At 43.1% G+C, this 12640-nt stretch overlaps 1 long non-coding RNA gene across 2 annotated transcripts in view; it reads right to left on the bottom strand.

The window, feature by feature from the left end:
* Nucleotides 1-512: 512 nt before the first annotated feature.
* The window catches only part of LOC143441459 (uncharacterized), a 56132-nt gene continuing 44004 nt past the window's right edge, over nt 513-12640 (bottom strand). Inside the window, exons 4-5 of one of the 2 annotated variants that reach the window (XR_013108869.1) lie at nt 10732-10820; nt 513-3982 (exon numbers count right to left, since the gene is read on the bottom strand). This is a non-coding gene — a long non-coding RNA (uncharacterized LOC143441459). Of the gene's footprint in view, nt 3983-8191; nt 8844-10731; nt 10821-12640 lie in introns of those variants that run through there. The other variant, XR_013108868.1, reaches the window with a different exon arrangement.

Genomic DNA, 12640 nt, shown 5'->3' with positions numbered 1-12640 from the left:
TACCCATCTCTCTAGAGGTGTAGCTCCAACTCTGCATCCATATATTCTCATCTCCATGAATAGACAGTCTGGCACACCAACCCAACAACTAGATGAGTCCACCTTCTCTGTCCCCTGCTGCACATCACCGCATTCCTAACATGTCTTGCTACATTTCTGCAACAGGCTCAAGAGGTAAGTCTTATCCCTAAGGCTCCGTTAACCTACCCAAGAAATGGATATCAAAAATTAGCATAGTCATATGTGGCAGAAAGTGAGGCCTGATGCAAAGATTTCCCAAAATGCCTGTCAGCTCTGATGGATAAACACCGGTGATAACCTGCATGGGCCAGAATTAGGCCTTAGACCTGGGGCCCGATTGAGCAAGTCACCTTGATTCATTTTGGGTGGTTCTTGATATGTGACAGCCTCAGAGCCCACGAGTAGGTAGCTCCAGTTGTCCTCCCAGCAGGTATAGCTGACTTTATTTACCCTTGTCCATGCAGAACAAAGCACCATAAAGACAGGTTCAATCTTTGCTTTATTTCATCTCGTTTCATAGATCCCCAAACTTCAGTGCTGATCCCTGTACCAGATACATCGAAGGGCACATTTGATTTTGCTGGTGTGCTCCAAAGCCTCTGGTTTTCATTGGGTACTCAGTTATGACTGGAATGAAAAGATTTACTGTTAAAACTGGAAATTGATTATGTGGTAGTAAACTCATCACCGTGCATTGAACACCCATTACATACCCAACTTGGGTTAACCACCTGACATACAGTTGTTGCACTGGTTCCTCCTGACAACTCCAGGAGGCAAAGAGTCATTAAGCAAACACACCTGACAATTAAGGAAGCTCGGAGCTCAGAGAAGCCAAGAGAGTGGCAAAGAACCGCACAGCCCGTTTAATGGTTCATGGTTTCTAACTGGAGGCAGCTTGGCTTCCAAAGTAGGAGAGGGTTTTGCAATGTAACTTTCCGATTCAGTGTGTTATTATTTTTTTTTTGTAAAACTGTAGTCTATATGATGTTCTGCATTTTGTAATTATAAATATTATAATTTTAAACTGTTACAATTTTGTTACAATTAACTAAGCTACATGGAACTGTGTGTGTGAATGTAAGTTTTTGCAAATGCCCTTTAATATACTGATGTACAAATTTCTCAAAATAAGTAAGTGAGAATCAGGCCCATCTTCTAGAATCTCATTTAGAAAACAGAGTAAGACATGTTATTTGGGTTGTCTTTTGAAGCTGTCATAGGTTCGATAACAAAATCCATAGTCAGAAGGAGGAAAATTATAAATGAATATTATGTATGTATGTATGTATGTATGTATGATATAGATTCAAAAATCCTAATGTGTATGTGAGATAGAGAAAGAGACAGACAGAGAGAGAGAGAGAGAGAGAGAGAGAGCCAGGTACACATCCACAATCCCAACAATCTTGAGGCTGACTCAGGTGGATCCCAAGTTCCAGGCGGCGAGCAGGGGCGATACAGTGACACGCTGTCTCAAAATAAATGATGCCAACAAAATGCCTCCTCAGTTGAAAGCATTTTCTGTACAGACCTGATGGCCTGAGTCTGATCCTGAGAATTCACAGTGGAAAAGGAGAACCTGAAACTTGACCTCTCACTTCTACCCACACAGAGGCCCACACTTTCCCATACATTACACACACTACCATCATTATCAATAAAATTTGAAATTTAAACTAAACTATACTTTTAAAAGCACCTACAACAGATGACTCACAATCATGAGTAAGTCCAGATCCAGGAAATCTAACACCCTCTTTTTGCCTTGTTAGTACAGTCATTTACATGACATTCTCTTGAACAAACACATAAACATCAACAACAAAAATAACAACAACAATAATGATGATGATGATGAAATATCTAGGGATGATAGCTCACAACTTTAATTCCAGCACTCAGGAAGCAGATTGGATCTAAGTTCAAGGTTAGCCTAGTCTACATGTCCACTTTCAAGCCAGCAAGGATTACACAGTGAAACACTGTCTCAATAAATAAGTAAATAATTCTTTAAAACAAAAATGGCAGGTTACTAAATTTAGGTTGTTTCAAGAATAATGTTTAGTGTTAGGAAATCGTCTCCTTAAAAATATAAAGTCAGCTAGTGGTGGTGATGGAACACCCAGAGTCAGTCCTAGCATGTCTTCTGTTCCCTGTGTGCCAGCCCCAGTATGCGGAGGGTCAAAGGCATAACATAGAAAACTGATTATTTTATAGATGCACAAAAGCAACTGAAAGATGTGTAGAACTCATCAATTAAACGTGATCAAAATCTAGAAAACAGGGGACTTCAGATGAACACCTCTTATCTAAGCCTTCAACTGAAATTCGAAAGTTTTTTCAAATTTTTATTTATTTATTTGTTTTATTTTATGTGCATAAATGTTTTGCCTGTATATGTGCTCACCACATGTATGTCTGTACCCTCAGAGGTCAGAAGAAGAAGTTGAATCCCCTCACACTGGAGTTAAGGGTGGTTGTGAGCCACCATGTGGCTGCTAAGAACTGAATCTGGATCCTCTGTAAGAGCAAAAAGTGCCCTTAACCACGGAGCTCTCTCTAGCCCCCAAAGTCCAATTGAATAGTGAACTTTTTAAGAAATGAATCTTTTGAAAATTTTATGTGTATGGGCGTTTTGTATGCATGTGTTCTGTGCACCACTGGCCTGCCCAGTGCCCTCAGAGCCTGGAAAGGGTCACCAAATTACCTGAACTGGAGTTAAAAATCGATTGTAAACTGCCATGTGGGTGCTGGAAATTGATCTTGTATTGGAGGAACATGAGTGCCCTTAACCACTAAGGTATTGACCCAGCCCTTCTATAGTGAAATCTGAAATGTTCTCTTTCAAAAATCAGGATGAAGACAAAGATGTTCACAATAACCATTTCGATCCAACGTTTGCAGTAGGGGTTTCATCCACTACAAAAACACAAGAAAAATCTACACTTGTAGCCTTTAATTAGGAGATATTCTGAGAGATGAATTCCTAGATATCTTGTATAAACACCATAATCTGTGAACTTACACAAGAACAGCTATGGCACTACTAGATGATATGATATATTCATGTAGTGATAAACACATACTCTGTTGTATATGTGGCCTGCTAATGGCCTTTCAGCCATGTGCCAGTGACATGGAGCACATGATTATATTAAAAAGTACATAAATTTTTAAAAGAAAGAAAAGCACTCTTATTTTACACATAATGTGATTATATGCATAGAAACTCAAAGAATATGCAAAAAATTAGAAGATGGTTCAGTGGGTAGGAATTCTTGCTGCCAGGCCTGATAACTTGGGCTTGATGCCAGAACTTAACCTGTTAGAAGGAGAGAATTCAATCTTGCAAGTTGTCCTGTGACTTTCATATGCATACTCTGGCAGGAGCACACACTCAAACACACACAATACATAGATAGATAGATAGATAGATAGATAGATAGATAGATAGATAGATGATAGATAGAAGACAGGTAGGTAGGTAGGTAGATAGAGAGAGAGACAGACAAATATTCCTTAGGAATACATCTAACAAAACTACAAAACACCTATGCAAAAAATCATAATGTTTTTTTTTTTGAAAAAATTAAGAGCTAAATATGTGAAACAGCTTAATGTTCATATATCATAGAAAGATTCAATATAATAAAACACCAATTGTACACCAAATTGATGTATAGATTCATTGCTGTTCCCATTAAAATATCATCAGCACACAGATTCTAAAATGTACATGGAAGAACAAAGGACCAGCAGTAAGCAATAGTTGAGACGTTGTTGAACTAGAAAGTAGACAGTAGTTGGCTCTACTCACCACCAGGACCAAAGAAGATGCTAAGAAACTGTGAGGGTATTTGTTGGTGAGATCTGTCGCACGCCGTCTATCACCATGACTGGCTGATCTGGTTGGCTATGAGTGGCACCTTCTTCCCTCACTGCTTCATGTTCATCCTTCCTGTCAGTGTATGCTTAATTAAGGAGGATGCCCTTCCCTGGGCTTGCTCTGCAGGCAAGGGCATGTGAGTCCAAGCTACACCCCCTGCTCGAACCTCCAGACAAGTCCACAAGCTCTCCAGGTTCATCTCTAGGAGAACATTAGGTAATTGGGATTTTTTTTTAAAGAAAGAAAAAAAATGATCATAATGAGGCAGATGGGTAACTAAATGATAGAGTAAGAGAATGGTTAGTGTTTTCTTGTTTGTTTGTTTTGTTGGTTGGTTGGTTGGTTGGTTGGTTGGTTGGTTGGTTGGTTGGTTGGTTTGAGATAGGCTCTCGTTATGTAGTCTAGGCTGGTTTCAAATTTACCTCTGTCTCCCAAGTGCCAGGATCATAGGTAGGCATCAACATACTTAAGGAAATCTAAATAGATAATGGTTTTTGACAAAAATAAAAGTAAAGGGTAATGAGGAAAAAGATATCTTCACCGTATCTGCAGCCGGCAAGTGAACGCTCACATGAGAAGTGGGGAATGGGATCCCTACCTCACACCTTCCACCGAGACATTTAAAATGGTTAAATGTGGAATACAAACTGAAGGATAAAATAAATAAAGCTTTTAGAATGTATCATAGTGGCCAATGAGATGGTTCTGCGGGTAAAGGCACTTGCTGTGCAAACCTAACAACTCGAGTTCGGTTCCCAGAGTCCACATAAAAAGCCAGATGTGGTGGCATGCATCTGTAATCCCAGTATGCCTGGGATTACACAACTAAAATAGCTGTAATCCCAGAACACTGCAGCTCTAAGTAGTCCTGTGCCTGGCTCCAGCTGGGATGAGCAAGACCATTTTCAGGTACATACTAGTAACAGAACTGTTGGACCATGGGATAGGCAGAGCTCTTTTTCCAAATAACCCCCAGTTAGTTTTGCAAAGTGGTTGTGCCCAGTAACAACCCCGCCCCAGAATTCAGCTCTCAGTAGCTCATCTCTCCATCAACACTCTATGTCTTAGGGTTTTTATTGCTGTGATGAGACACCATGGTCACAGCAATGCTTGTAAAGAAAAACATATAACTGGGGCTGGCTTAGGGTTCAGAGGATTAGTCCATTATCATCCTGAAGGCAGTCGTGATGGCATGCAGGCAGACATAGTACTGGGAGTTCTATATCTGGATCAGCAGGCAGCAGGAAGTGAATGTGACACACTTTATCCAACAAAGCCACACCTACTCAAACAAGCCAAACTTCCTAACAGTGCCACTCTCTATGGGCCTATGGGGGTCACTTTTATTCAAACCACCACACTCTGAATCACAATTTTTCATTGTTTCCACTCAAGGGAACATAAAATGGTATCTCATCATCATCTAAATTTGCATTTTCTTGATTGAAAAAATTACAGAATCTACAGTCTTTTCTCCCAGAGCCAGAACTCTCTCTTCACTGACTCTTCTGTACCTGAAGCTAGAAACATGGTTTCTTTGAAACGTATTTACATTTATCATGCTCATTTTCATCGGATTCATCTAGAATGACACTCAGGTTGTGAAATAGGTGTCTAACTTCGTCTTTTTCCTGCTGGACATACAGTCAGCCCAGCCCCGCTTGCTGAGTCCACACTGTGGCCAAGGGCCTGTCACATGCCAAGTTTCTAAATGTTTGGACTCTGTTCTTGTCCATTAGCTCTCTTTTCTCATTCTTGAGCTAATATCTTATTATAGATTTGGGATAAATGCTGCAGTCTGGTGGGTCAGCTTCCTCAGGACTCTTAGAGGACCATTTGACTATTTCACCCTTCTCAATATGAAGATGTTTACAGTTTATGAATGTCCTTGTCAAAATACCTAGGGGTTCTTTTAGAGTGAGATGTATGTCTACTCTAATTTTATTGTTTAAAGTTATTATTATCATTATTATCTATTAGTGAGCATGTGCAGGCACTTATGTTGAGGTCAGAACAGTTCTCTCCTTCCACCTTCATGTGGGAGCCAGGACTCGAACTTGAGTCACAAGGCCTGCACAGTAACACCGTTACCTGCTGAGCATGTGGCTCTATCTCTGTGTGCTTTCTAGAAAAATGAGTGACAAAGTTAGCTCACTTCCTAATGCTTTGCTCCTTCTGTCCATTTAACCCTCACAACAGCCCCACGAGTCACCAGTATGCCAAGAAAGGGGCCACTGGAACACTGAAGTACATGTGCAAGCCACATCAATGCCGGTTAAACGTCTTCTGCTCACCAAGGGTGTGGCTCAGACCTGAATCCTATACCTTAAGTGGAGGAGGGAAGACTGTAAGTTCAACACAGGCTATATCCTGGAACTGTCATAAGGAGAAATGCTCTCTGCATTTTATTATCATCATGGCCCGGATCCTAAAACAATTACTAGTATGTGTTAACCATTCATATTGAAAGGGTTCAATGTGACATTTCCACAGAGGCACATAGTATGTGCTAATCAATTCCCATACCCCATTTTTTTCTCTCCAGGTACACCATTCCCCATCTCTAATAACTGCTTCAAATCATCATTTATTATTATTATTATTATTATTATTATTATTATTATTGTTATTATTATTTGGTTTCCACATACGAGACAGAACTGTCTGTGCCTGGTGTATTACAGGTACTGTAATGTCGTCCAGTTTTGCTCATTTCACTACAAATAGCAGACTCTCTTTCACCTTTATAGCTGAACAGTACTGTGCACATTTAGTCCACGTTTTCTCTTTCAGTTCATACATCACTGGACACCTAGGCTGACAACGCATCTTGACTATGGTAAATAATGTAACAATAAACATGTCCATGCTGGTGCCTCTTGAGCATGGTGGCCTCATGTTCTTTGAATAATAACTAGAGGTGGGATAATTGGATCATGTAGTGGTTTCTATTTTTAGGGTTCTTATTCTTTGTGCATGTGTGCATGTTGTATATATACATATTGGTGTGTGTATGCATGTGAGATTACACACACACACACACGCACATGCATGCATGTGCATGAATGTGAAGGTCAAGTGTTTCCTTCAATTCTTCTTCATCTTAGTTTCTGAGACCAGGTTTCTCACTGAATCTGGAAAGTTAACAATTCAGCTTGCCTGGCTGCCCAGTGTGCTCTGGGAATCTACCTGTCTCTGTCCCATCCTGCCCTTAACACACTGGGGACACAACATGCCCTGCTGCCCCCAGCTTTTATGTGGGTTCTGGAATCCTCATGCATAGCTGGCACCTTACCCAGTAAGTCATCTCCCAGACCGCTGCTTTACAGCAGTTGGTAAGAGTTGTTTGCCTCTGTATATTCTCCCAGCATTTGTTTCTCTGGGCTCTTTAATTCTTTTTCTTTTATTGTTTTCTTTTTTCTTTTTTGTATGATAGCCATTATAACTGGGACATTTGCATTTCCCTAATGGCTCATGAAGATAAACATTTTTAGCATATGTTAGCCATTTATAGGTCTGCTATTGTGATGTGTCTATTTCTATACGTCCTATCATTTATAACTCAGAAACTCTGAAAGGATAAAGCATAAAACATTCGTCTGGGATGGCTCTCCCTCTCCCTGGCTGCAGCATTCATATGAGCTAGCTCTGCCCTTAGCCGGGATAGTGCTGAAAAGCTGGCCCTGGTGACATGGGTGGCATGGGTGCAAGCAGGTTGGTCTTGCCCCTAGATGGCTGCTGTAGGCAGCAGAGCTGGCCCTGTCCCTCCCCTGATGGGCTGACAAGCTCAGTTATAACCCAGGACCCAGATCCAGGGCTTCAATTTGGTCCACCCCCAACATCTTCCTCATCTGTGAACTGCTGGATCACATGAAGACGCTGGTACTGCAGATTCAAAGCTGCAGGACCTCCATGACACAGGGCAACCATCAGATATCTAAGAGGAGTCTCAGAGAGAATCTAGTACTGATAGCGTAACAGAACCAGTGACCTCTAACCAGACCAATGACTCATCGCAATGAGCATTTGAAAGCAAAGCTGTTTGGGCAAAAGGGTGTACTATGGGGCACACTGTGACACACTGCAGCTTCCATGACAAGATGTTTTCTATGCTTCATTTTGCTTTCTTATATGGAGGAGGTTGCAAAGGCAGATGGTGGATATGGAGGGATGGGAAAATGAGTAGAATGGGGTACATAATGTAAAAAAAAAATCACAAAAAAATCAATAAAAAGTATGTGTATGTATGTATGTGTACACACACACACACACACATTCCTCTAGGAAAGAAAGTCTTTTATTGATCAAAATCTTAAAGCAATTATCATAACTACTGATAAACTTTAATTTTATAAATACTTCTTTTATGTTTTTGTTACCCTGCATTTTAACAGAGGCTAACTCAATTACATGGTCAGCTGACACGGTCAGCTAATTCTCCATGTAGACTCCATGCAGACTTCAGCTGCTTCAAAAGTGAGTTTTCCATAGGAGTGAGAAGGTAGAATTTGTCCTTCTATGCCTGTCATAGCTCACTTAACACATTTTCTTCTGGGATCAGACAAATGACAGGATTTCAACATTTTTATGGCCATTGTATATATGTGTTTTCTTTGTCTGTTAATCCCATATCTTGATTGTTGTGGAAAATAAAACCCAAAAGATAATTTGAGAGTAGAATAGTGGCTTCCGGGGGCTAGGAAAGGGGAGAAGGGGGTCATGGAGATTGGTGAGATTACAAAGTGCCATTAAATGGGAAATAACTTCTGATGAGGACGATGACCGCTTTCAAAGTAGTACTGAATTATACACAAGTCACAGCATCACTTTGTACCCCTCAAACATGACCTTCCGGAATCTCCAGCAGCTTCTCCAGCTGTGTGGTTATCTCAGCTTCCTCCAGACGCCTGTATGCCACAGATTCACGTATTAACTGTGGATTCCAAACAAACAGAGGTCGCCCTGTGCTTCCTGGATGCAGAGGGGCGAACCTTATTTCCGTGTGTCCTTCCACACAATCACTTAGGCTTTTTGTTCCTATTTTAAATTCAGAATGATACGGTGGAAAGCAAACTGTGAGGCGCTTCATTTGGGTTTGGAAAATGCAATATTGAATCAGAGTCTGAAATATTGCACCATACGCAAGTAATAGCTTTAAAATTGGAAATTGTTGTTAAGTTTGATTTGTTTGTTTTATAACTAAAGGAAGAGAAAACAAGAAAGTTTAGTTGGTTCTGTCCTGTGGAGAAGTGTGACACACTGGTATAGCCTCTAGAGCAGTGTTTCTTAACCTGTGGGTCACAACCCCTTCGAGATGGAGTGAGCCTTCCATAGGGGTAGCAAATTAGATATACTGCATAGCAGACATTTACATTATGACTCATAACAATATCAAAATTAGAGTTATGAAGTAGCAACAAAGTAGTTTAATGTTTGGGGATCACCACAACACGATGAACTGAGTTAAGGGGTCACCCCATTAGGAAGGTTAAGAACCACTGTCCTAAAGGTAGGTGTGTGCTGTGCGGGTGCTGGTGTGTGGCAGCGTGTGTCACATACACACATCAACGCTGCCACACGTACACACATCATGGCTGATGTGAGATGGGTCAGTTAGACAGCACAGGGCTGACCACAGTGACTCAGCTGACAGGACATGGAGAAGACACAGGCAGGAACAGGGGCCTTCAAGCCAAACTCCACACTCTGATGAGTGGACTCCACTACCCCCTCTCTGAGCTCCAGGCTTAAGGAAACCTTCACCAGCCAGAGAGCTTGCATCAGCAACCTGAGCTCTCTTCTAATCTTGGAGGACAGTGTTTGCTTATGGGCTCTGTTTTGCTCCAATGAATTCAGGGGGAAAATAACTTTTATCAACACTGACCACAGCTAAAATGCCTACGTGTGAGAATAGGAGGTCAGAGTCCAAGAGGGTGTGTGCTGAGGCATGGTGGCTGGCAACCAGCATAGGCAACCTAGCTTCTGCTTCACCTTTACCCTGGAAAGACTCCAGTCCACTCAAGCCCCTGAACGGTGTGCATCCATCTCCTTCTGTATCCTTGTTCCTACTGGGAACTGCTCAGTCCATCTAACATGCCTACAGAACCCTCTGCTCGGGTCTCAGAGCCACAGGGTAATTCGAACAGCTAGAGGAATGCCTCAGCATCTGCCCTCAGCCCAGAAGGACAAAGATTTGGTCACTGTATAATTCTCAAGAGGTGTGGCACTTTTTTTTTTTTTTTTTTTTTTTTTTGGTTTTTTGAGACAGGGTTTCTCTGTGTAGCCCTGGCTGTCCTGGAACTCACTCTGTAGACCAGGCTGGCCTCGAACTCAGAAATCCGCCTGCCTCTGCCTCCCAGGTGCTGGGATTAAAGGCCTGTGCCACCACCGCCCGGCTGGGTGTGGCACATTCTACACCATCCCTAGAACCGGAGGACATAGGCTCTGGTCCCTGGCAATCTGCCTAGTAACACCCCCTGTGTGACTGCCCCTCCTTTCTCACACCCCTGCTCCACTTCCACTGTCTAGCATCACCTCAGTAAGTCCCCGCACTGGTCTTTGTCTCTCCCATCTACTCCAATGCTTCCTCAAACCCAGCTAGCGATCCGCACGCCACTGCATGCTCGGCAACCAGTAACTAAGCCAGCTGTACGGTAGTTGTTCATGATCTCACATGCTGGACCAGGAAGCAACTGTCTGAGACTGTTGACGTTTAACCTTCGCCCTTTGCTCTAGATGGTTAAGCTCCAAGCAGGGACTAGATAACACCAGCCTTGTCAAGTAGCCCAGCTTCTCATTAAACTGACCAGGAAAGCACTCACCTCATGCCAGGGCTGGCGATGTGGTTGGTTACCTTTTCATGCTGCACATCTCAGCTTCAGGAAATAGATGGTCCCAGGGACAGGCAGCACTGTGAGATTAACACACGGAGTGACAAATGCTGCCGTGACCCGCTTCAGGAGCAGATTTTGTGTACGCTCAAGCAGGTCCAGCCTTCTAAGACTTAAGTGCAAACCTTCCCAATGCCTTTAATGGGCTGCTGTGCACTGAGGCCCACCCTTTACAAACAAGATCACCATACATACCTCTTGCTTTTTGTTTTCAATTCAAAACACCCCATCATCACTGAGCAGACTACTGCTTCCTGGAGTCAGGTCTGGAAGGTTGCATGCAACATTGCCGTGACTTATGTCTCCTTGCTCTAGGAGGTTGCATGTGACAGACATCCTTCCAGGAAATGCTTCCACCCTAAGCCATCATGTCCTGTGGTTTCCCATATGTCTGTATCACCTCCCATCCACCATCTTCCCAGACTTAAGGTGTTGGTCAAGAAATGTCCCCATTAAAGTCACCACCCTTCCTACGAGGTGCCGGAGACCTTCCTTCTTTCCTTCTGTTCTCAGTGAGGTGTTTGAGACAGGAGTATTCTACTCTGTGTCCCTGCCCCTGTCATGCTGTCATGCTCTCCTGATGCCCAGTGTGCTCTAACTCTGACCCTGTGCTTCCTCCTCTGTCCTCACTCACCAGGGTCTGTGGCTCACCTGCTTCAGCCACCGAAGCACGGATTCCTTCTCTACCCTGTACCACAGAAAGCATCAGGCAGATTCGCTTGTCTATTATTTCCTGCAAAATCTCTCTATATATATAGAATTTTGCTATTCTACCACAAAATTAAACCTTTCAAAAGTCGAATCCCACCACCCTACTCAGAGCCATCACGATGTCTGTTTATACTTCTGCATTTGTGGAGGGTTTTTATCCGGTTCTTTGTTTTTTAATTTGTCTTTTATTGATTGCATTGTGAGTGTCACATCATGCACCCCATTCCCACTCATACCTGACCTTTGCCCTGTGACCTCCCCCAAATAAAACACACACATAAGCAAACAAAACAAAAAACAGTATAGAAAACATCGCATTGTGAAAGCTGTAGTATGTCACAGTGTGTTCCATGGTATGTCCCTCTGTCCACACATCTTCACTTGCAAATGTCCGTTGCCATGAGTCATTGGTCTGGTTCAATCAAGACCTACTGCTTCTGTGACGTCATCAATATTGGAACCTCATCAGGACTCCTCTCCATTATCCTATTGTTGCCTTGTGTCATGAAGGTCATGCAGCTTTGGAACAGCATGACTGGCCCTTTCACACACCCCAGCACATTTGCAGATAATATGGATTTTGGAGAGGGCCAATTCAAAGGCCTGAATCTGAGCCTGGGTAGCAGCTGAGCTTGACAGCCTGCTGGCTCTCCCTTAACTGCACCACCGGGATAAGGGCTCCAGTACTTCTCCAACTAGGCCACCCAGTGCTGCCATTAGCAAAAGGCAGGGTCAGCTCCCCTGCCCTCATACCCTCAGGGATGGCTCACCCATGCATGGCCTCAACATCAGGACCAGTTCCACTGTGATTCCCTAGTGAGGTGTAGTAGCCAATGAGGGGGCACAGAGAGCTCTCCTGCTCTCATGACCCCAGACTCAGTTCTCCTAGCTACTGCAGGTGGTGAGGGGAGGAGGGGGAGGGCATCATTCCTACACCCATACTATCTCATGACAGACAGAGTGGCAGGGTCCACTCTTTCATGATCCTCAGTGCCAGCTCAGCTACCACCCCTCCACCAGGGCCAGCTCTACTGTGCTTCCCAAGAGAGGTGCAGGGCCCACTCTCCTGAGTGATGCAGAGGGAGGGGAACAGGGAACTCACCAGTCTCACGACCTTAAGGCCAGCTCT

The sequence above is a fragment of the Arvicanthis niloticus genome, chromosome 2 (genome assembly GCF_011762505.2).
Source record: "Arvicanthis niloticus isolate mArvNil1 chromosome 2, mArvNil1.pat.X, whole genome shotgun sequence".
NCBI lineage: Eukaryota > Metazoa > Chordata > Mammalia > Rodentia > Muridae > Arvicanthis > Arvicanthis niloticus.
This window is presented reverse-complemented; position numbering and strand designations above follow the sequence as displayed.